Consider the following 21,864-nt stretch of genomic DNA (forward strand, 5'->3'; position numbering starts at 1 on the left):
CACCCCCGCGGGCAGTCAGGATGGGCTTCACAGAGCGGGCCACACCAAGCTGGCCTGTCAAAGACCGGCGGTCAGCTCCAGGGCCCCATCTCTTCAATGTGTTGGTCAGGAAGTAAGAACAAGGAGGGGCTGAGTAAATCTGCGCCTGATTTTCATCTGCCTACACTGAATTATGCCATCCATTTGGAGGCAATTTTCAAGTTAAAATGTTGTCAGAAGGCTGTCACAGTTTTGATCTTTCTTTTCTGTTCTTTCTCAACCCACCCACATTTTCTAGTTAGGTTGGAAAGGGGGGTGAGGGGGATAGAGCCTGGTTTATATTCAGAGATTTCTGGAATTGTTAAAGATAGATGAGACTTTTAGAAATTATCAAGTTTTCTCTTAGGAAAATTGAGTCCCAGTCCAGTGTCACAATTAACTGTTCTTTCAGTTCCAGAACTTTTAGGGGAACTGGAGGGACCTGGCCAGGCATCCTGCAGGCTATCTCTTGGGGTTTCAGCTTGATTCTCTCTGCTGCCTAGTTCAGAGATGCCAAATAATCCCACCACTTGCTCCTTCCAACCACCACCCTGTTCCACCAACTGCTGAATGGGGAGTCAAAGCACCAGTTTCAATCCCTGGCCTTGCCATTGACTTCTTTGACAGGACAAGTCACTGAGCTGCCACACCTACTTTTACATAAAATGAGTAAATAAACGTGGGCCGGGCACAGTGGCTCATGCCTGTAATCCCAGCACTTTGGGAGGCCAAGGTGGGTGGATCACCTGAGGTCAGGAGTTCAAGAACAGCCTGGCCAACGTGGTGAAACCCTATCTCTACTAAAAAAGACAAAAATTAGCCGGGCATGATGGCAAGTGCCTGTAATCCCAGCTACTTGGGAGGCTGAGGAAGGAGAATCTCTTGAGCCCAGGAGGCACAGGTTGCAGTGAGCTGAGATTGCACCATTGCACTCCAGCCTGGGCAACAAGAGCGAAACTCTGTCTTAAAAAAATAAATAAATGTGGCAGTGCTTTGGAAGGTATATGTAACACAAATGCCCAGGATGATGATGATCATTATTATTGTAATAATAAATCCATTCTCAGCTCAGAAAAATAAGAGGGTAACCAATCAATAGCTCCAGTGTTCTTGGAATCAGAGAGTGGAAAGGAGGCTGGGAGGGAAGGAAGATGGGGTGGCAGGGAAGAGAGCTACTGACCACCTTCTATAATCTGCTCACTGACATTGCCCAGCCATTGCCAGAGGGAGAAATGTGGTAGGTATGAGTTCAAGCCAGGCACCTGGAAGTCCCTGATCTCTGGGTGCCAGAAGGTGGGTGTGGAACTGGCAGACGACCTAGGCAAGGGTCACTGATTATGGATCATTTACTTTCTTCAACCCTATACTGTCCCATCTGTTTATGAAAGTCTAGACATTAGGGAAATTTAGGCTTATCTAAGAGGTTAATGGAGAAGGGATACAGTAAATGTCTGGGCCAACAGAGTCAGGATTCAAAATGACCTCAAAGGGCTGGACAGATAAAACTGAGCAAGGACCAGTGTAAAGTCCTGCTCAGACCGGATATGGTGGCTCACTCCTGTAATCCGAGCACTTTGGGAGGCCGAGGCAGGTGGATCACTTGCAGTCAGGAGTTTGAGATCAGCCTGGCCAATATGGTGAAACCCTGTCTCTACTAGAAATATAAAAACTAGCCAGGCACGGTGGCTCATGCCTGTAATCCCAGCACTTTTGGAAGGCCAAGGTGGGCAGATTGCCTGAGGTCAGGAGTTCGAAACCAGTCTGGCCAACATGGTGACACCCCGTTTCTACTAAAAATACAACAAAATTAGCCAGGCGTGGTGATGGGCACCTGTAATCCCAGCTACTCGGTAGGCTGAGGCAGGGGAATTGCTTGAACCAGGGAGGTGGAGGTTGCAGTGAGCCGAGATCACGCCACTACACTACAGCCTGGGCGACAGAGCAAGACTCTGTCTCAAAACAAAACAAACAAAAAAAAAAAACTAGCCAGGTGTGGTGGTGCATGCCTATAGTCCCAGCTACTCGGGAGGCTGAGGCAAGAGAATCACTTGAACCTGGGAGGCAGAGGTTGCAGTGAGCTGAGATCACGCCACTGCACTCCAGCCTGAGCAACAGCGAGACTCCATCTCAAAAAAAAAACCAAAACAACAACAACAAAAAAAACAAAAAAAAAGCCTGCTCAATTTCAAAAAAAGCCAATGTGCAGGGAGGAGTGGGAGGATAGAGAGACCCAGCCTACTATCAGTTCAGGTCAAAACAACATGGACACTACAGTTACTCAGTTGAGCACTGGCTAACACCGTGGGATAGGCTGGGAAAGAAGCAACTCCAGCCTCAAGCTGCATTGACATCCTAGTTACTAGGAAGTGAGTCCCAGGCTGCAGGGACTCACCAGGTCCCCACTCAAGGCAGGAGACACACTCATTTCTCAACACCACACCTGCTCATGAACAAACTGAAATGAGTTTGTCATTTTGTGCCTGCAAACAAGATGGTAACCTCCCAATGACACTCAACGAATTAACAAGTGGCCAAAGGAAGGGGATCAAGACAGAGAGCATCTAGAAACTGAAAACGTCTGGAGGACATGAGATTGGAGAAGACTTAGGGAGAGCTATGGTGAACAGACCAGATGAGAGAAACAACTTGCCATGTGCTATTCCAAAAGGCACAACTGGGCTCACAGAAGCTTCAGCAGAATAACTAGTTCACGTTAAAGGCCACCAAGATGCAACAATTTGAGACTCATGGCTGGGTCTTCAGTGATCCAAGGACAGTCATGTCAGGATATTCAGGCGCTTGCTGGCCTGGAAGAGGCCTGGACCCCCTTATGGGCCTTGAGGAGACTCCTCTGTACTTCAAGGGCACAAGGCTAGTGAAGATGGCTCATCTTTTGTGGCCAGAATTGTCTTCAGTTTTCAGTTCATGGAAGCCCAAAGCAGGTATGTGGGATAAGACAGAGGATTAGGAGGAGGGAATGACAACATATATATTAAAAAGTCACTACCTGAATCAAATGTATGGGTATAGCTGGGAGACGACTACCTGGTATGGACTGAGAGGCATCAAAGAGGCCCAGAGTTCTGTATTAACAGAATACACCCCAAGGCCAAAAATTCCTACTTAGATGACCGCGGTATTACCCCAAGTGAAGGACATTTGCTGTCTGGGGAGGGTACCATGATGATTTATTGGGTCAACATGTGAACATCCAGCAGAGAAGCCTGGAGGGGCTGAGACATAGGGTAGAGAAGGCATCCTGCAGCCCAGGGTTAAGCAAACTCTGCCAACTTTACAAAATGCTCTCACCCAAGGAGTGCCAGAGGGTGAAGCAGGGGAGGGTCCTCATCCGCTTCCTCCATCCTACCCCATACTTCCTGTGGCCACTCCTTACTTCCCTAATCCTATTAGTAGGAACTCTTCTCCTTATCTTCCCAAATCCAATCTATTGCATTCTGTTAATTCTTTCTGAACATCTTTGGAATCTGTTCCATCCACTCTACCCCTCAGTAACCCCTCAAAGTCATGGTCTTGGCGGAGGCACTATCATCTCTACCAACCTGGATACACTCCAAACAGACCTCTTTGTTGATCTCTTTTACCACAATCTATTCAGCCCAAGCAGTCAGATTAATATCTCCAAAGCACAGCATCAGCCATGTCCCTCCCTTGCTCCAAAACATTTAGTGGACCCTAAATATGCAGCAAGTCAAGTCCACCTTCTTTCTGTGGCCATTCAAGGACACAGCTTTGCCCTCCAGCCTGTCTCTGACCACCCACTTTCCTACCCACTACCCTGCCCCTCACTGTGCCAAACTGAACTGTCTACCATCCTCTTACCCCATTCCCTGCCTTTGTCTTTCAGGCAGGCCACTTTGCCTGGGATGCTGTCACTCCCCTACTTTAGACAATTCCCATGCTTCAGGGACCACCTGAAGAGCCGTCTCTTCCATGAAGATGGAGGGAGACTTTGCTGAAATCCTCTTTTCCCCTTCCTGAGCGCCTTTAGATGCATGCCTGTCCCATGCACCAGAAGTTTGTTACCTGCTTCTGATAACATCTCTTCTGCTGCTAAGTTATGACTTAATGCCTGAATAATGTGCTGGTTTTCACCAGTGTATGTTCTATTTTCCTACCAAGACTATAAATTCGAATCTCAGAGTGGTGTGGGGATGGTATCTCCTCCATCCTAGGGCGAAGCATAGCACACGCTTGGTAAGGCACACTGACTGGGTCGAGAGACCTGGGTTTTAGTTCTCTGCTGCCATTAAGTGGTCATGTGACTTTGGGTTTCCTTCTCTGCAAAATGATGAAGCAGTGGATACATATCGCTTCCAGCTCTGGTATTCTCTGAGTCTATTTGACTGTGGGCTGACCCACCCAGCTCTAGGCCTGGCTAGAGAAGGAGCAAGGGAGGCTATGGACAAGCCCAGGGAGAGAGAGAGGGAGAGGGAGATGGGGAGCTAATAGCTCTGGAGGAAGGAAGGACATGCTGGGCTAATGGGATAATTGGATAATCCTCAGAGCTAGGGGCTGCCAGGCTGGGGCCAGCTGTTAGAAGCAGACACAAATAGCACAAGCAAAACAAGGGCGCTGATGCAGGAAGCAGCTTGCTGAGAGATATGGAGGAAGGTGGGTGGTGGCCAGAGGGTGGGGGAGGGGACAAAGAGAAACTGGAGCCCCTTTCTGTTGAAATTTTGAGGACAGGATCTTAAGGCCTTGTACTCTGACCCCATTTAGAAAGACTGCATTTAAGGATCTTGGCCTTCTATATACCAAAGAACATTCTTAGAGACCAATGGTTTATCTTGGCCTCCACAGTGTCCTGGCCACCAAGGACCTTTAAGGACCATAAAGCCCTCATCCTTGCCTATTGAGGGTTATCTGCAAATGGGGCATCCATTTGACATGCCTGTGAAAATATTGCTGGACTCTTACAAAATATTAATTTTGGATACATGACTCAGTGGGTCCCTTCATTTCAGGCAGATAAGTGGACCTGTCAGTGGGGTTGGGCACAGAGCAAAAGAAATTTTGGAGGGGTCTAGGACCCAACTCTGCTGGGTCACATAAGTCATGACCTCAGTGACTGGACCTCAGTTAGCCCATCTATAATATGGGGACAATAAGCATTACCCTCCCTGCAAGGCTGTTGTGGAGATAAAATGAGATCATGAATGGGAAAGTAATTTGAAATGCAAGTGCTTTGCCAAGCACTTTAGTCCCAACTCTGTTTCTAATTTTGTATGATTTTAGAAAGGCTATTTCCTTTCTCTGAGTTCCAGTGTCTTCCACTATAAGATGATGAGATCAGGCTAGATGCTCTTTAAATTCCCTTCTAATTCTAATGGCTCTAATTCTTATAAAAAATAGTATATTTACATTTGGATACCCTATAAGGACAGTATGAGAAAAGAAAATTAGAGGCCAATTTTATTAATGAACATAGATGTAAAATATTAAAGATTAGCAAGCCATATCTAGCAATGTACAAAAACATATATAAATCATTATCCAGTAGGGTTTATCCCAGGAATGCAAGGATGGTTTCACATCAGATAATCATTCAATATCATTCATATTAATAAGTTAAAGAACACTACAGGAGAATCTCAACAGATGCAGAAAAATGCATTTGATTTAAAAAAGTCAACACCCAATCATAGAAAAAACTGTTAGCAAACTAGAAATATAAAAGCATTTTCTTAATAAAGTATATTTTTCAGCATCTCACTGAACACACCATAGTCAATGGTGAAATAGAAGCCTTCTCTTTCGGTCAGGCACGATGGCTCACATCTGTAATCCCAGCACACTGGGAGGTTGAGGTGGGCAGATCATGAGGTGAGGAGTTCAAGACCAGCCTGGCCAACATGGTGAAAGCCCATCTCCACTAAAAAATACAAAAATTAGCTGGTTGTGGTGGTGCATACCTGTAATCCCAGCTACAGGGGAGGCTGAGGCAGGAGAATTGCTTGAAGCCAGAAGGCAGAGATTGCATTGAACTGAGATCACACCACTGCACTGCAGCCTGGACTACACAGGGAGACTCCATCTCAAAAAAATGAATAAATAAAATAAGAAGCCTTTTCTTTCTAGTCAAGACCAAACCCATTATTCTATCCAATATAGTACTAAAGTTCCTAGAGATCACAATAATACATGAAAAAGAAAAGAAACAAAATAACATTATCTGCAGCTGAATTAACTGTCTATATAGAAAAATTCAAAACATTTCTTTGGAGTATTACTGGAACTAATGAGAGTTTATCAAGGCTGTTGGATATAAAATCAACATAAAAAACCAGTAACATTCCTATTCGGCAGCAAAAACTATTATAAGTCATTTAAAATATATCATTTATAATAGTAGCAAAAACTAGAAGGTACCTAGAATAAATCCAACAAATGCACAAAAAGAAGACTCAGATGAGGAGATGTGCCATGTTCATGGATGGGAAGAGTCAATACTATAAAACTGGCAATTATCCCCGATCCATCTGGAAATCAAGTGTAATCCTTAAAATTTCCAATAGATTTTTTTCATAAATTATACATTTTGGATCCTAAAAATCATTGAAAAGAAAAAAGGCCAAGAAGAGCCACAATAATCTTCTTCCTTTTAAAGAAGGTGAAGAGTTGTCCTAACAGATACAATAGTGTGGTACAGGAACAGGCAAACAGATGAAGTGAATGAGATACAAACGTTAGAAGCAAACCTACCTTTGTATGGGAATGTGATATGTGGTAGAGGTCACATTACAAACCACAGAAAAGGCATGGAAGGTTCATTATGTGGTTCTGAAACATGAAAAGGTAAAATTGAAGACAAAGGTGAAAGAAACAAAGATCTTTAACACTTTAAAAAGCAAATATATTAAAATGTCTTTATGACCTCTGGCTAAAGATTTCTTAAAACACAAAAGCAAAGCCATAAAAGAATATGCTGCTAAATTAACTAATGAAACTTAAAAAAAAATTTTTTTTCATGAAAAAACAATGTAAAGTACAAAGACAAGCCACAGACTGGAAGAAGGTATCTGCAATGCATATAATCAATAAAGGATTAGTGTCTTTAATGTATAAATCCTATGAAAATAAACAAAGATATTATCAGACACTTTAGAAGAAAAAACCTAAATGATCAACAAACACATGAAAATAAATTCAATCTCACTAGTAATTAGGAAAATGAAAATTAAAATATATTTTACCACCATTCACAGTCAGCCAACTAGCAACAATTTAAAAATCTTGGTGGGGAACAGAAATACATAATACCTAGTAGAGTTGAAGATGTGAATAGCCTATAACCTAGCATTTTCCATTTCTAAGCCTCAATCTTCAATCAAATCACACACATATTTTTAAAAACCATGCACATGGATGTTCATTGTGTCACTGTAATACTAAAAATGTCAAAGCAACATTTTTAGTATTTCTTAGTATCTTTTAGAGTTAGAATAGATATATGAACTGTGGTTTACTACTTCAATGAACTATCATACAGCAGGCAAAATAAATGAACTCAATATATCAACACCTGTTCTATATTCCAAGTTAAATTTCTCTAGCTATTTCCAGACCAGACCTTGAATTTCCACCTTTGTGCCAGTGCTCATGGCTATTGTCTTTCCTCTCACTTTTAGCCCAACAAATTTTAATGATATAATTTAAATGCCCCTTCCTCCTAAAGCATCCCAGGATCCTTTAAATTCTGATATTAGAAATTAGAAAACCAAGACCAAAAAAAGTTGAGTCATGCTAAGTTCACATGGCAGATGAGTGGCAGAATTGGAACCAGAACCCTGGTCTTTATATCCGTCTTTATACCCATGCAAGGCCACAGATAATCTCAAAAGATGATAAAATACAGAACAAATCCCAACTCCTAGCCTAGGCCACTTTGTCCCACAAACATTCCTGGAACAGCTATGGTCCCAGCTTCTACAACCCCTTCTAGCCTGTGAAGTGTTAAGATCTGGCTTCACTACTATGTGACTATGAGTCTATGTGACTTTGAGTAAGTCAAACTCTCTTGTGCCTCAGTTTCCTTATCTGTTAGCTGCCAATAATTCCTGCCTGGCTACTGCATAAGGTCATTAATAGAATCAAATGAAATAAATAATAATAAGCTAGAATTGTGTTAAATACATAGAAATTCTTACCTTTTTATTTTCAAGATATAGAAATGCCTGCCCTCTTGCTAAAAGAATCATGGGGTGTCTGATTTGTAAATAAATTTAATTTTGAGAGTTTGCCATTGCTTGGTGATGGAGGGGAGATGTTGTCCTTATACAAGAAGCAGGACTCTGAAAGCTCTACTCCCTTTTCCTGCCTTCTTTTTTTTTTTCAACAAAATATCATTTTTTTTATTATTATACTTTAGGTTTTAGGGTACATGTGCACAGTGTGCAGGTTTGTTACATATGTATCCATGTGCCATGTTGTTTTGCTGCACCCATTAACTTGTCATTTAGCATTAGGTATATCTCCTAATGCTGTCCCTCTCCCCTCCCCCCACCCCACAATAGTCCCCGGAGTGAGATGTTCCCCTTCCTGTGTCCGTGAGTTCTCATTGTTCAATTCCCACCTATGAGTGAGAACATGCGGTGTTTGGTTTTTTGTCCTTGCGATAGTTTACTGAGAATGATGATGTTTTCCTGCCTTCTTCTGCTTGGAGGTTCTGTGCCACTGAGTTCCTTGGCACAGGAGGACCAGCAGGCAGACTGGGGTCCCTGGAGGCAGGAGCAGCCAGCCCTGACAAAATACTGAAGTTGGTCAAGATTGTCTTTAAAATCTCTTCCCTTTGCTCTTTCCCCCGGTTTAGCCTTCGCTACATGTTTCCGGGGTTACTGAGGAAGGGGTTCTGTACGACCTCCTCCCTCTCCACCAACCACGATTCAGTTTCCCACCATTCAAGATCTACAAGGGGCCAGGCGCTGTGGCTCACGCCTGTAATCCCAGCACTTTGGGAGGCCGAGCTGGGCAGATCACTTGAGGCCAGAAGTTTGAGACCAGCCTGGCCAACATGGAGAAACCCCATCTCTATTAAAAATACAAAAATTGGCTAGGTATGTGGCACACGTCTGTAATCCTGGCTACTTGGGAGGCTGAAGCAGGAGAACTGCTTGAACCTGGGAGGCAAAGGTTGCAGTGAACTGAGATCACACCACTGCACTCCAGCCTGGGTGATAAGAGTGAGACTCCATCTCCAAAAAAAAAAAAAAAAAAAAAAAAAAAAAAGACCTACAAGGACCAAGGACCATGAGGTTGGGAAATGTGCCTGGCCCCATTTTGGCAAAGTCAGTATTCAACAAATGCTGAACTGAGCCAAAAGGACTGCCTGTGTGTCTTCCCCGTTAACCAGCAGCTTTGTCCTAAGCAGGTCCTCCTGTTCATAAGGAAAACGTCTGATGGTTCCCTTCCCACAGACTACTGGGGACCACTGCATTTGCTCTCCCCTCCTAAGCTCTATGCATTTTCAAACAGGCCCCTGGAGAGGAATGGTAAACCTGGGAGTGGTCACATAGGGCAGTGGAGGGAGGAACAATTGTTGAGAGTGTAGGGGCTTGAGGACTCTACTCCCTTCCCTTTCTTGCTCTGACTCCTCTGCTGCAGCCCAGAGGTGTCACACCACCATGTTCCCTGACATCAGCAGGCAGGTGGCCTGAGGTATCTACAGTCAGAGCTACAGCTGAGAAAGGCTTTGAAGTTACACAGGTTATGTTACCTCTCTTTTCTCATTTTTAAAATAAAGAAATATTTTCCATTCTCCTGCTTTACAAAGCTGTTAAGAAGATTAAATATAAAAATGAGTAAAAAGAGAAGTGGGATAGTCAAGTCTGCCAGGCCCTCCTGCCTGTGACCCTTGGGTCGCTGCCAGCTTGGACCTCAGTCCAGCTTCCCAGGGCTCCCTCCGATGGTCCTCCTCTCACCCGGACCAAGGACATTAGGACTAAACATGGGAGGCCCCGCCCTCCTGAGCGACTCTTTATCTATACAGAATTGTATTCTCTGCCAAATAGACCAAAAGGAAGGAAGGCCGGCAAGACATTAGCTCTTTTCTTAGCTCTCAGATAGCTGACATTTCAGGAAACTGAAATTCTGAATGGGACCAGAGGTGATTTCAATTCATTGTGCCTGTCTGCAGAGTCAGTGTACATGAAGACTCCATTATATAGGATGTACTTCTAGAAGTTCAGGGAAGCCCTTGTCAAAAAATCTCTTCCAAACTTATCTACTCATGCTTGGAAATCCATCATTAGAGCTTTATTTCTTGGCACAAGCCAAATGTGGGTTTTTGTCTTTTATAAAAGACATATCAATCATATCAGACATCTCAGTGTGAATGGAGTATACTGGTCCTTTCCTGGGAGCAGGCTCATACGACGAGAAGAATAGAATACTGAAGACTTGTAGCCTCTGAAACTAGAAGAGGGAAGATGGGCAGTGTGTGGAAGAGAAAGGATGTAGAGGGAGGTAGAGCTGGTGAAGGCTTTCCACCTGAACAGACAGGTATGATCTCCAAAGTACCCAACAAAGCTACATGTAGGCCAGGTACAGTAGCTCATACCTATAATCCTAGCCCTTTAGGAGGCTGAGGCAGAAGGATCCTTTGAGACCAGGAGTTCAAGTCCAGCCTCAGCAACATAGCAAGACACTATCTCTACAAAGAATTTTTAAAAATTAGCCGGACATGGTGGCCATGACTGTGGTCCTAGCTACTTGGGAGGCTGAGGCAGGAAGATTACTTGAGCCCAAGAGTTCAAGGTTACAGTAAGCCATAATCGTGCCACTGCACTCCAGCCTGGGTGCGGAGTGAGACCCTCTCTAAAAACAAACAAACAAAACAAAAAAACTACATGTAACAAAGCCAGACAGAGAGATCATTCTGCATGATTCCATTTATATGTAACAAATGAAAACTAATCTATAGTGCCAGAAGGTAATCAGTGGTTACCTGGGCCAGGTTGGGAGGAGGCAGGAGGGTGGAACTACAAAGGGGCATGAGGGAACTTTGGGGTGATAGCTATCTTGATTATGATGATGGCTGCAGGACTGTATATATATGTCGAAATTTATCAAGTCATACACTGTAAATATGTGCAGTTCATTGTATGTCAGTTATACCTCAGTAACACTTTTTTTTTTTTTTAAAGACAGAGTTTCCCTCTGTTGCTCAGGCTGGAGTGCAATGACCAGATCTCAGCTCACTGCAACCTCCGCCTCCTGGGTTCAAGTGATTCTCCTGCCTCAGCCTCCCAAGCAGCTGGGACTACAGGCACACGCCACCATGCCTGGCTATTTTTTGTATCTTTAGTAGAGACGGGGTTTTACCATGTTGGCCAGATGGTCTCAAACTCCTGATCTCAAGTGGTCAACCTGCTTCCACCTCCCGAAGTGCTATGGGAGCCACTATGCCTGGCCTATAACACTTTTTTTTTTTTTAAGAGTCTCGCTTTGTCGCCCAGGCTGGTGTGCAGTGGTGCAATCTCGGCTCACTGCAAGCTCTGCCTCCCAGGTTCACGCCATTCTCCTGCCTCAGCCTCCTGAGTAGCTGGGACTACAGGCACCCACCACCAGGCCTGGCTAATTTTGTTTGTTTTGAGACAGAGTCTTGCTCTGTCGCCCAGGCTGGAGTGCAGTGGTGCAATCTCCGCTCACTGCAAGCTCCGCCTCCTGGGTTCACGCCATTCTCCTGCCTCAGCCTCCCGAGTAGCTGGGACTACAGGCACCTGCCACCACACCCAGCTAATTTTTGTTGTATTTTTTTTTAGTAGAGACAGGGTTTCACCATGTTAGCCAGGATGGTCTCCATCTCCTGACCTCGTGATACACCCACCTTGGCCTCCAAAAGTGCTGGCATTACAGGCATTAGCCACCGTGCCCGGCCGCTAATTTTGTTTTTGTATTTTTAGTAGAGACGGGGTTTCACTGTGTCAGCCAGGATGGTCTCGATCTCCTGACCTTATGATCTGCCCAGCTCGGCCTCCTGAAGTGCTGGGATTATAGGCATGAGCCACCGCACCTGGCCAACACTTTTTTGTAAAAAAAAAAAAAAAAAGGGTCTCGCTATGTTGCCCAGGCTGAAGTACAGTGAGCATTCACAGTGCACTACAGCCTTGAACTCCTAGGCTCCAGCAATCCTCCTGCCTCACTTTTCCAAGAAGCTGAGACTACAGGATCATGTAACCATGTCTGGCAATAATAATTTTTTTAAAAGAGTAAAAACACAAAACTATAGTATTTTGTGCCTGCCAAATAATGTCTCACATGCCTCTGCTAAGTTCTGGCAGAAACAAGTGTTTTCCAGCATGATACTTCACCTTTCTGGGAATTGGATTTTCTTTCTGTGAGTTGATAGGGCTGAACTTGATGATCCCAAAGTCTGATCCATATATAATAGTCTAAGTGGTGAGGATCAAATATGTTAACTGATAGAAATCCATTATGAAAGCTTAAAGGTTTTAGTACAAATATAAGATACGAATCATTAAATAGCTAGTGTATACAGAGATACTAAATAAAAATAGTGGATTAGGCCAGGCGCAGTGGCTCATGCCTGTAATCTCAGCACTTTGGGAGGCCAAGGTGGGCAGATGACTTGAGGTCAGGAGTTTGAGACCAGCCTGACCAACACAGTCAAACCCCATCTCAACTACAAATATGAAAATTAGCCAGGCATGGCAGTGGGCACCTGTAATTCCAGCCACTCCTGCTGAGGCAGGCGATTCATTTGAACCTGGGAGGTGGAGGTTGCAGTGAGCCAAGATTGTGCCACTGCACTCCAGCCTGGGCAACAGAGTGAGACTCTGTCTCAAAAAAAAAAAAAAACACATGCATCTAATTTTGCTATGTCTAAAACTTCATCAAAAAAATGCTTTTTGGCCAGGTGTGGTGGCTCATGCCTGTAATCCCAGCACTTTGGGAGACCGAGGCAGGAGAATCACTTGAATCCAGGAGGTGGGGATTGTAGTGAGCCAAGATTACACCACTGCACTCCAGCCTGGGCAATAGAGCAAGACTCCTCCGTCTAAAAAAAAAAAATTTTTTTTTCAAAGGTAAAGCCTACAATAGGAGCTCTTGGAAAGAAAAAATATGACATCAGAAACAAAATGCTTAATGGAAGGATTAGAAAACATTGAGGAAATTTTCCAGGAAGTAGAATAAAAAGACAAAATAGAAACTAGGAAGCAACAGATGAGAAATTCATCCCAATATGTGAATAATAAGTTTTAGAAATACAACAAAGGAAATGAAATAATTCAAGAAAACACTCCAGAATCAAAAGGACATGACTTTTCAGATTGAAAGGGTCATGAATGGCCAGAACAATAGGTGTGTCATTATAAAATTTCTTAATGCTAGGGACAAAGAAATCCTGCAAGGTCACACACAAAGAGTGAGGAGGAATCAGAATGACTTCGGCCTTCTCAACAGCAGCACTGGAAGCTAGAAGATGACAGGGCTGAGGAATCTAAGTCCTGAGGCAAAACGATTTCTTACCTAGAATTCTACACTCAAGTTAACCAAGTGTTAGACATTTTCAGACACACAAGATTTTGAAAAAAAAATATCCCTTGTGTACTCCCGGGAAACTCCTGGAGGACATATGTTATCAAAATGAGGGAAGAAAGCATAAAATGAGAAGACATGGGATCCAGAAAACAGGCAATCTAACACAAGAAAGAGGCAAGGGAATCCCCTGGACAGTGATAAACAGAGGTTCCAGAATAGCAGTGTGTAGCAGGCCCCCAGTGCAGGAGAGAAGGCTCCAGGAGACTTTCCTGAGAAGAATGTATTGAGAGAAGATCTAGGTAATTGGCAGACTTTAAGTGGTAAGAGTGCTAATGGTAAGGCCTTAAAAACCTAAGTGGATGAAAAAAGATAAGCAAAATAAAGTGGTGTGTTAGATAGGAAAAGCAATCATGGCTGACTACATGGCTGAGCTGCAAGTGGCATTTACACTGTCATAACAAACACTATTATCTACAAAAATTACACTATATTAGGAGCAAGGGGGCACAGAGAGGGGTACATATGTATAGAGGGGGCAAATGAAGAAGAAGGAGCTAAATCCTCGTCTTCCATAGTGGGAAGTCAACAGATAAGGCCTAAAGGAAAAAACAGGAAGTAGTATTATAAAACATGTTATTTGGAGATAAGTAAATTCCAAAAGAATTAAACAAGTTTAAATTGGTCCCTCTAAGGAAAAGGAAATGGGGTTGGGGTACAGGGAGGTTGAGGACTGCTCTTCGTCTTAACAAATCTTATAGAACTAGTTCCCTTTTTAATCAATGTTCCTGTATAACTTTGATAAAATTTAAAATTAAAAAATGACTATGGTGAAGGGTGATGAAATGAATGCTTATTGAATGCAGACAGTGCGGACAGGTGCTTCCCATACAGGTGCCACCCTGCTGGTGTCCAAGCTTTCTGAGCTGTTACAGATCACGCTCAAGGTATGCAGGAAGGTGCCTCCATTTGGGAAATAGCATGGGGGTTGGTCCCACACAGTGCTGACTGCAGCCTCAGTAAGTCACTTAGCCTAAGTCTCAGCTGTCTCATTTTGCAGAACCAGATTCAAGAAGTGGTGAAGGTTTCATGGGCAAGTGCCTGTAGAATACCTGGATGGGCAGCCACCTACTTCAGGTCCTGATCTGGAGAAAAGCAAGCAGTAGGAAAGCAGTGAGCAGAACAGAAAAATATGCAGTCTGATAGTGGAAATAGACTCTGGCCCCTGGTGGCATGAAAAAGAGGAGCCCCTGCAGAGCAGAGCTACTTGTGAGCTGGCTTGCGCCCTGCGTGTCAGACTCTGATTGTACTCCTGTGTGATGGAGAGTTTCTGCTTCAGAATGCTGAAATGGTGGTTTCTGAGAGTGAGCTCTGTTGTCAGATACTCCAGCAGCAGCACAGTGTGAAGCATATCTCGGGATAAACGCCTATCAGAAGCCACAGTCTAGTTAGCAAGCTGAGATAAACCATGTTCTAGGAGAACTCACAATACAAGGTGTGGCGAGGAAGAAAAACACCCCAAACTAGGAATGAAAACATCCAGCTCCTGGATGCCTTATCTGACACTTCTTGCTTTGTGACTTTGAATAAGTCACTCGCCATCATCGCTCACTTTTCTCTTCCGTAAAAGGACTGGACTAGATGCTTTCGAGGGTCCTTTCCTGGCATGTAAGAAAGTAAACTCACAGCTGGGCATGGCGGTTCACGCCTGTAATCCCAGCGCTTTGGGAAGCCAAGGCAGGCAGATCACCTGAGGTCAGGAGTTTCAGACCAGTCTGGCCAACATGGCGAAACCCTGTTTCTACTGAAAAAATACAAAATTAGCTGGTTGTGGTGGTGCATGCCTGTAATCCCAGCTACTTGGGAGGCTGAGGCAGCAGAATGGCCTGAACCTGGGAGGTGGAGTTTGCAGTGAGCTGAGATCATGCCACTGCACACCAGCCTGGGCGACAGAGCAAGACTGTCTCAATAAATAAATAAATAAATAAATAAATAAATAAATAAATAAATAAATAAATAAATAAATGAAAAATAAACTCCTTGAGGGCAGAGACCTTGTCTCACTTGTTCATTGCTCTGTCCTCAGTACCCAGCAGAGTGCTTGGTACAACCAGGTGATGGATGAATACTTGTTGAATTAATGAAATGGAAGATAAAAACAATCAGTTTTTTAGAGTCTTAAAACTGAAAAATGACCCCAGTCAATGCTTTAATTTCACAGGTGAAAAAACAAAAGCCCAGTGAGAAGGGAGAAAATGTGCTTGTGATCACCATAGCTAAGCAGGAATGGAGCTGAGACTCAAGTCCCAGCACTGTGGGAACTCAATTGAGGGTAGGTTAGGGTAGACTAGACAAGTGAGGGAAGGCCACATCTTTTGACTATTCAGAGGTGAACTTCAGGGTAACAGTCTTCTGAACTAATAAAGTTTGGCTGTGGGGCAAGACGTAGTGAAAAGTATACGCAGTTATCTGGGTTCAAGTTCCACCTCTGCTACTTACCTGTGTGATCCTGGCCTAGCTACCTAATCTCTGAATCTGTTTTTTTGGAAAAAGAGATAATAATAATATCTACTTTACATAATTTCTGTCAGAATATAAGTAAGTTGGATATGGTATGTGAAAAAAATATTTTTCAAGATGTCAAATCTCATAGGTTGTTAATCTGTTTGGCCAAGCTCCCTCCTAGTAATATCCCATTCACTAACAAATCAACATAGTTCATTAATAATGGTTTATTCAGCCAGTTAGTTGTCACTTTGAAAATCAAATGGAAGAACTTTGAAGGGTGGGTAAGTTTTGATGGAGTAGAGCAGGAGGAAGAAAAAGTGGGGAGTTAGAATCTAGGTGGGGAGGGCCAGGTTTGGTGGCTCATGCCTGTAATCCCAGCACTTTGGGAGGATCGCTCAAGCCCAGGAGTTTGAGCCAGCCTGGGCAACATGGCAAGACCTCGTCGGTACTAAAAGTTAAAAAAAAAAAAAATGTTAGCTAGGTGTGGTGGTGTGCACTACTTGGGATGCCGAGGTGGGAGAATTGCTTGAGCCCGGGAGGTCAAGGCTGCAGTGAGCCAGGACTATGCCACTGCACTCCAGCCTGGGCAACAGAGTGAGATCCTACCTCAAAAACAGAAAAATGAAAGAATCTAGGTAGGGGCATCACAGGGGCCAGTCCTGAAGAGCCAAGGGCAAAGCACAGAGAGGCCCAGGAGTCAGAAACCAGATTCCATACTCTGTGACTGGGAGAACCTGTTAACCCTCTTGGTCTGTTTCTTCATCTGAAGTGGAAGGATAATGACAGTACCTCTGCTAACTTGGAGGCTGTTGTAATATCACACGAGACCATGGATGTGAAGAATTTTTAGGGATCATCAACTGCCATCTCCACAGATGGGAGATTATCATTCCTTTATAAGAGTATGGATGAGAGGGTAAGAGGCATACTTGAAATAAACCTTGCCTATCGTTACAGACCGAATTGTCTCCCCTAAATTTATATTTTGAAGTCCTAACCCCCAGGGTGACTGTGTTTGGAGATAAGGCCTTTAAAGAGGTAATTAAGGTTATATAAAGTCATAAGAGTGGGGCTCTAATCCAATAGGACTGGTGTCCTTCTAAGAAGAGGAAGAGATACCAGAGATCTATGTGCAGAGAGAAAAGGCCATGGGAGAACACAGTGTTAAGACAGCCATTGGCATGCCCAGGAGAGACACCTCACTAGAAACCAACCCTGCCAACATCTTGATCTTGGACTTACAGCCTTCATAACTATGAAAAATAAATTTCCTGTTTAAGCCACCCAGTCTGTGGTATTTTGTTATAGCAGCCGTAGCAGAACTAATACACCCACCTTACGGTTTTGTTTCCTTTACTCCTTCCCCCAGAACAAGTTCTCTCTTCATACTTAACGGCATTGCACAAAAATAGCTTCTGGTCAGCCAGTAAGGCAGGAGGCAGCGTGACTAATGGGCAGGACCAGGTGTTGGGACCTTGACCAGTCTATTGGCAGGTTGTACTCCTGAACTGCTAGGTGGGTGGAACCAGCTTTGTCTGTTCTCAGACACCAAGTTTGTCTTCCAAGATTCTGAGGCTCGACAGAATGATGAACTGTTTAAAGAGCTTTTAATCACAGGGAAGGATTTAGGCCCATGATTAAAGCTCAGCTTCCCCCTTTGTTATGTCCTGGGTAATTTGAATAATGTTGCCTTAAAAATAGGGGACAAGTAGGCCGGGTGCTGTGGCTCACACTTGTAATCCCAGCACTTTGGGAGGCCAAGGCAGGTGGATCACCTGAGGTCAGGAGTTCAAGACCAGCCTGGACAACATGGCAAAACTCCGCCTCTACTAAAAATACAAAAAAATAGCTGGGCGTGGTGACACATGCCTGTAGTCCCAGCTACTGAGGAGGCTAAGGCAGGAGAATCGCTTGAACCTGGGAGGCAGAGGTTGCAGTGAGCCAAGATCACGCCATTGCACTCCAGCCTGGGCAACAGGGCAAGACTCTGTCTCAAAAAAAAAAAAGAAAAGAAAAGAAATAGGGGACAACATTTATATCCTGATTAGAAGCTCCTAAAGTAAATACGTAGGCTTCCTTGGGATTAGATTGTCAGAAATTTCAAAAAACAAATCTGGTAACTCTGCATTATTCAGTCAACAAATTTTCATGGCCACCTACTATATGCCAACCTCTACTGTAAATTATACAGATACAATAGGAATAAAATAGACTTAGTTCCTTTTTTTTGTTTTTTTTTTGTTTTTGTTTTTGTTTTGAGATGGAGTCTTGCTCTGTCACCTAGGTTGGAGTACAGTGGCGCGATCTTGGCTCACTGCAACCTCTGCCTCTCGGGTTCAAGAGATTCTCCTGCCTCAGCCTCCTGAGTAGCTGGAACTATAGGTGTGTGCCACCACGCCCGGCTTATTTTTTATGTTTTTAGTAGAGACGGGGTTTCACCGTGTTGGCCAGGATGGTCTCGATCTCCTGACCTCGTGATCCACCTGCCTCGGCCTTCTAAAGTGCTGGGATTACAGGCATGAGCCATCATGCCCGGCTAAAAATTTTTTAGACAGTACACCTGTAGAGGGCACATACCATGAATGGAACTTGCAGGACTGGAGGTTGCTCTGGGTGTGTGAGTGAGTGAGTGGTGAATGAATGTGAAGGCCCACGGCATTACTGTGCACTACTGTAGACTTTATAAACACTGTATACTTGGGCTACACTACATGTATTTTTAAAATTTTCTTTCTTCAATAAATTAAGCTTAGCTTATAGTAACTTTTTGACATTACAAACCTTTTAATTTTTAACTTTTTGCCTCTTTTGTAATAACCCTTAGCTTAAAATACCAAAACATTGTATAGCTGTACAAAAATAGCTTATTTATATCCTTATTCTATACGTTTATTTCCATTTTTAAAATTTTATTTTTGTTTTACTTTTTAAACAGTTTTGTTTGAAACGAAGACAGACACATACACATTAACCTAGGTCAGGGCTATCCAGAGACCCTCCCTACCCAGGGTCAGGATCATCAATATCACTGTCTCCCATCTCCACATCCTGTCCCACCGGAAGCTCCATGCAATAATATACATGGAGCTATCCTCTATGATAACAATACTTTCTTCTCAAATATTTCCTGAAGGACCTACCTGAGGCTGTTTTACAGTTAACTTTTTTTTCCCATAAGTAGAAAGAGTACACTCTAAAATCACAATTAATAGTATAATAAATATATAAACTAGTAATATCATCATTTATTATCAAGTATTATGCACTGTATGTAATTGTATGTGCTATACTTTTATATGACTGTCAGTGCAACAGGTGTGTTTACACCAACATCACCAAAAGCACATAAGTAATGCACTGCAATAGCATGGTATAATGGCCATGACATCACCAGGCAATGGGAATTTTTCAGCTCCATTATAATCTTATGGGACTACCATTAGATGTGTTATCTGGCACATAACTCTAAAACTCTTTGGCCTGGCATTGAAAACCCAGTACAATCTGGCCCCAGTCAACCTCTGTAGTTACCTCCTACCCTCCTATTTAAATGTCTTGTTCCAACCAAATCATCCCCAATCAAACCTTTCAAAACTCCAGTTCCCTAACCAGAATGCTTACTATGCCTTATTTCAATCCTATCCATCTGGCAAAGTATGGCAGGCAGCCTCTAAGATGGCTCCCATGATCTCTGCCTCGTGGTATTCACATCCTTGTATGTGGGCTGAACTTGGTGACTCACTGCTGATAACAAGAATACAACAAAAGTGATGGGATATCGCTTCTGAGATGAGGTTGCAAAAGGAATGTGGCTTCCATCTTGGTCACACTTCCTCTCTTAAACCTCTCACCGTGGTGAAGCCAGCACCAAGTCTTGAAGCAGCCCTATAAAGAGGCTTGTGTCAGGAGGGACTGAGGCCTACCAATGACCACTTCAGTGAGCTTGAAACTGGATTCTTCTCTACCCTCTGATGAACCTTTAGGCTGACAGCTTGACTGAAACCTCATGAGAGACTGAGCCAGAGGCACCTGGCTGAGCTACACCTGGATTCTTGACCCATAGAAACTGTTGGATAATAAATGTTTTTAAGCCACTAAGTTTTAAGGTAATTTGTCATGCAAGAATAGACGCTAGGCTATGCGTGGCAGCTCACACCTGTAATCCCAGCACTTTGGGAGGCTGATGCAGGAGGATCCCTTGAGCCCAGGAATTCAAGACCAGCCTGGGCAACACAGTAAGACTGTGTCTCTATAAAAAAAAAAAAAAAATAGACAACTAAAACACAAAGTGGAGCAATATGTTACACAGCAATAGATAACTGATATACAAGACCAGTTCAAGTTGCTCCCCTGAATTTTCCTTGACCTAGCTTAGCCTAGAACAACCTCTGCCTAATGTGAACTCGACGTAGAGCTGTTCTTCTCATTGGTCATTTTGCACAAGGGCAACATTAGTTATCTTCTATCCTCTGTGTCTCTTGTCTTTTCCAAGTAACCTGAGGTCAGTAGCTGCTTAAATTTCTTGTATGTCTCTGGAGCAAGTGTTTGTGCAAGCAGAGAAAGCAGTAGGCTTTGAGAGGCTAGAACTGTGTCTGAAGGGTCTTTTCATTCATGTTTGGTGACTGACTGAAAAATGACTTGTTGGTGGGAAATTGAAGTGTATGTCAGAAGAGGGACCACAGCTTAGGAAGAGCTGATTTTTGATCTTCATCAAAATGAGGCTTCAGTGGCGAATACTAACAGCCAATCCTCCTTGTAAATTCTGTTGATTTCCTTCTTATTGTGTGAGGAGTTTAGCCTTCTGTTGGCAGTTGTGTTGTGACAAGCAGCAGAGAGGGGGTGGCTCTCGGACACTGGGGTCACTTCAGAGGAAGGGAAGTTGATTGTTTTCTCAGGGCCCCTTCTCTCACGTTTATTCTTTCCAGGGCCTCTGTAGCAGGACTGTGCTGAAGCCCATTTCCTACACGTAGCACCATTTATTTAAAACACACACTACATATACACAACAGACCAAATGCAAAGGAAAAAAGGGGAAAAAGGCTGCTGAAGACCAGAGTCACTAAAAGTTCAGGCTAAGAATAGACAAGGAACTCTGAGAGCTGCTCAGCTATGTGACCTCCTGAAGGGGCTTGGCAAGAAGCCCAATTCAGCTTTGTTTTTTCTGTGCTTTTACAAAGAAAGAGCACTAGCTTGGGAGTCAGGAGACCTAGGTACCAGACTTGGCTTTGCCAGTGCCTCTTTCTGTGGCCTTGGGTAAGTTTTTTCCCTCTCTTGGGCCTCAGTTTCCCATTTGTAAAATAAAAGGGTCAGACTAGGTTCCAAGATTTTCCAATTCCAATGCTGAGAGGATACAGAGGAAAACAGAAAGAATGCTGGCTGAGGAACCAGGAGACTTGCCTTCTTGTCCCAGCTCTGCCACTGACCTGAACTCTTTGGGCCTCTGCTTCCTCATCTATAAAATAAGGTGCTATATTCATTCATCCAGTCCTTCAATGAATATTTCTTGAGCACCTACTATGTGCCAGGCTTGGTGCTGGAGATACGATGATGAGTCAAGCCAGACACAGTCTATGTTCTCATGGAATTTCTAGTCTATTGGGGGTGGAAGGGAGGAGGATAAGATGAACTGTAATCAAACAATCACATAAATGAAGGTGTAATTAATGCCAGGGTAAGAAAAACAGGGAAGAGCCACAATTAGTTCTCAGCAACTGAGGGATAGCCACAATGTCCACCAATTCCAATGTTCTGTGACCTAGTATGTAGCTCTGCAGGGAGGTGCAGAGAAGCCTTTGGAATAACTCATATCTAAAATCATAG

General features: G+C 43.6%; 1 long non-coding RNA gene across 2 annotated transcripts in view; it reads right to left on the reverse strand.

Annotated features, from left to right (window-relative positions):
- LOC129467709 (uncharacterized) overlaps positions 1-21,864 on the reverse strand; it is a 52,200-nt gene that overhangs the window by 4,225 nt on the left and 26,111 nt on the right. For both annotated transcript variants that reach the window (XR_008652438.2, XR_008652437.2), the window contains 2 exons: positions 6,742-6,819; positions 5,952-6,073 (listed from right to left, as the gene is read on the reverse strand). This is a non-coding gene — a long non-coding RNA (uncharacterized lncRNA). The remainder of the gene's footprint in view (positions 1-5,951; positions 6,074-6,741; positions 6,820-21,864) is intronic.

Source organism: Symphalangus syndactylus, chromosome 18 (genome assembly GCF_028878055.3).
Source record: "Symphalangus syndactylus isolate Jambi chromosome 18, NHGRI_mSymSyn1-v2.1_pri, whole genome shotgun sequence".
NCBI lineage: Eukaryota > Metazoa > Chordata > Mammalia > Primates > Hylobatidae > Symphalangus > Symphalangus syndactylus.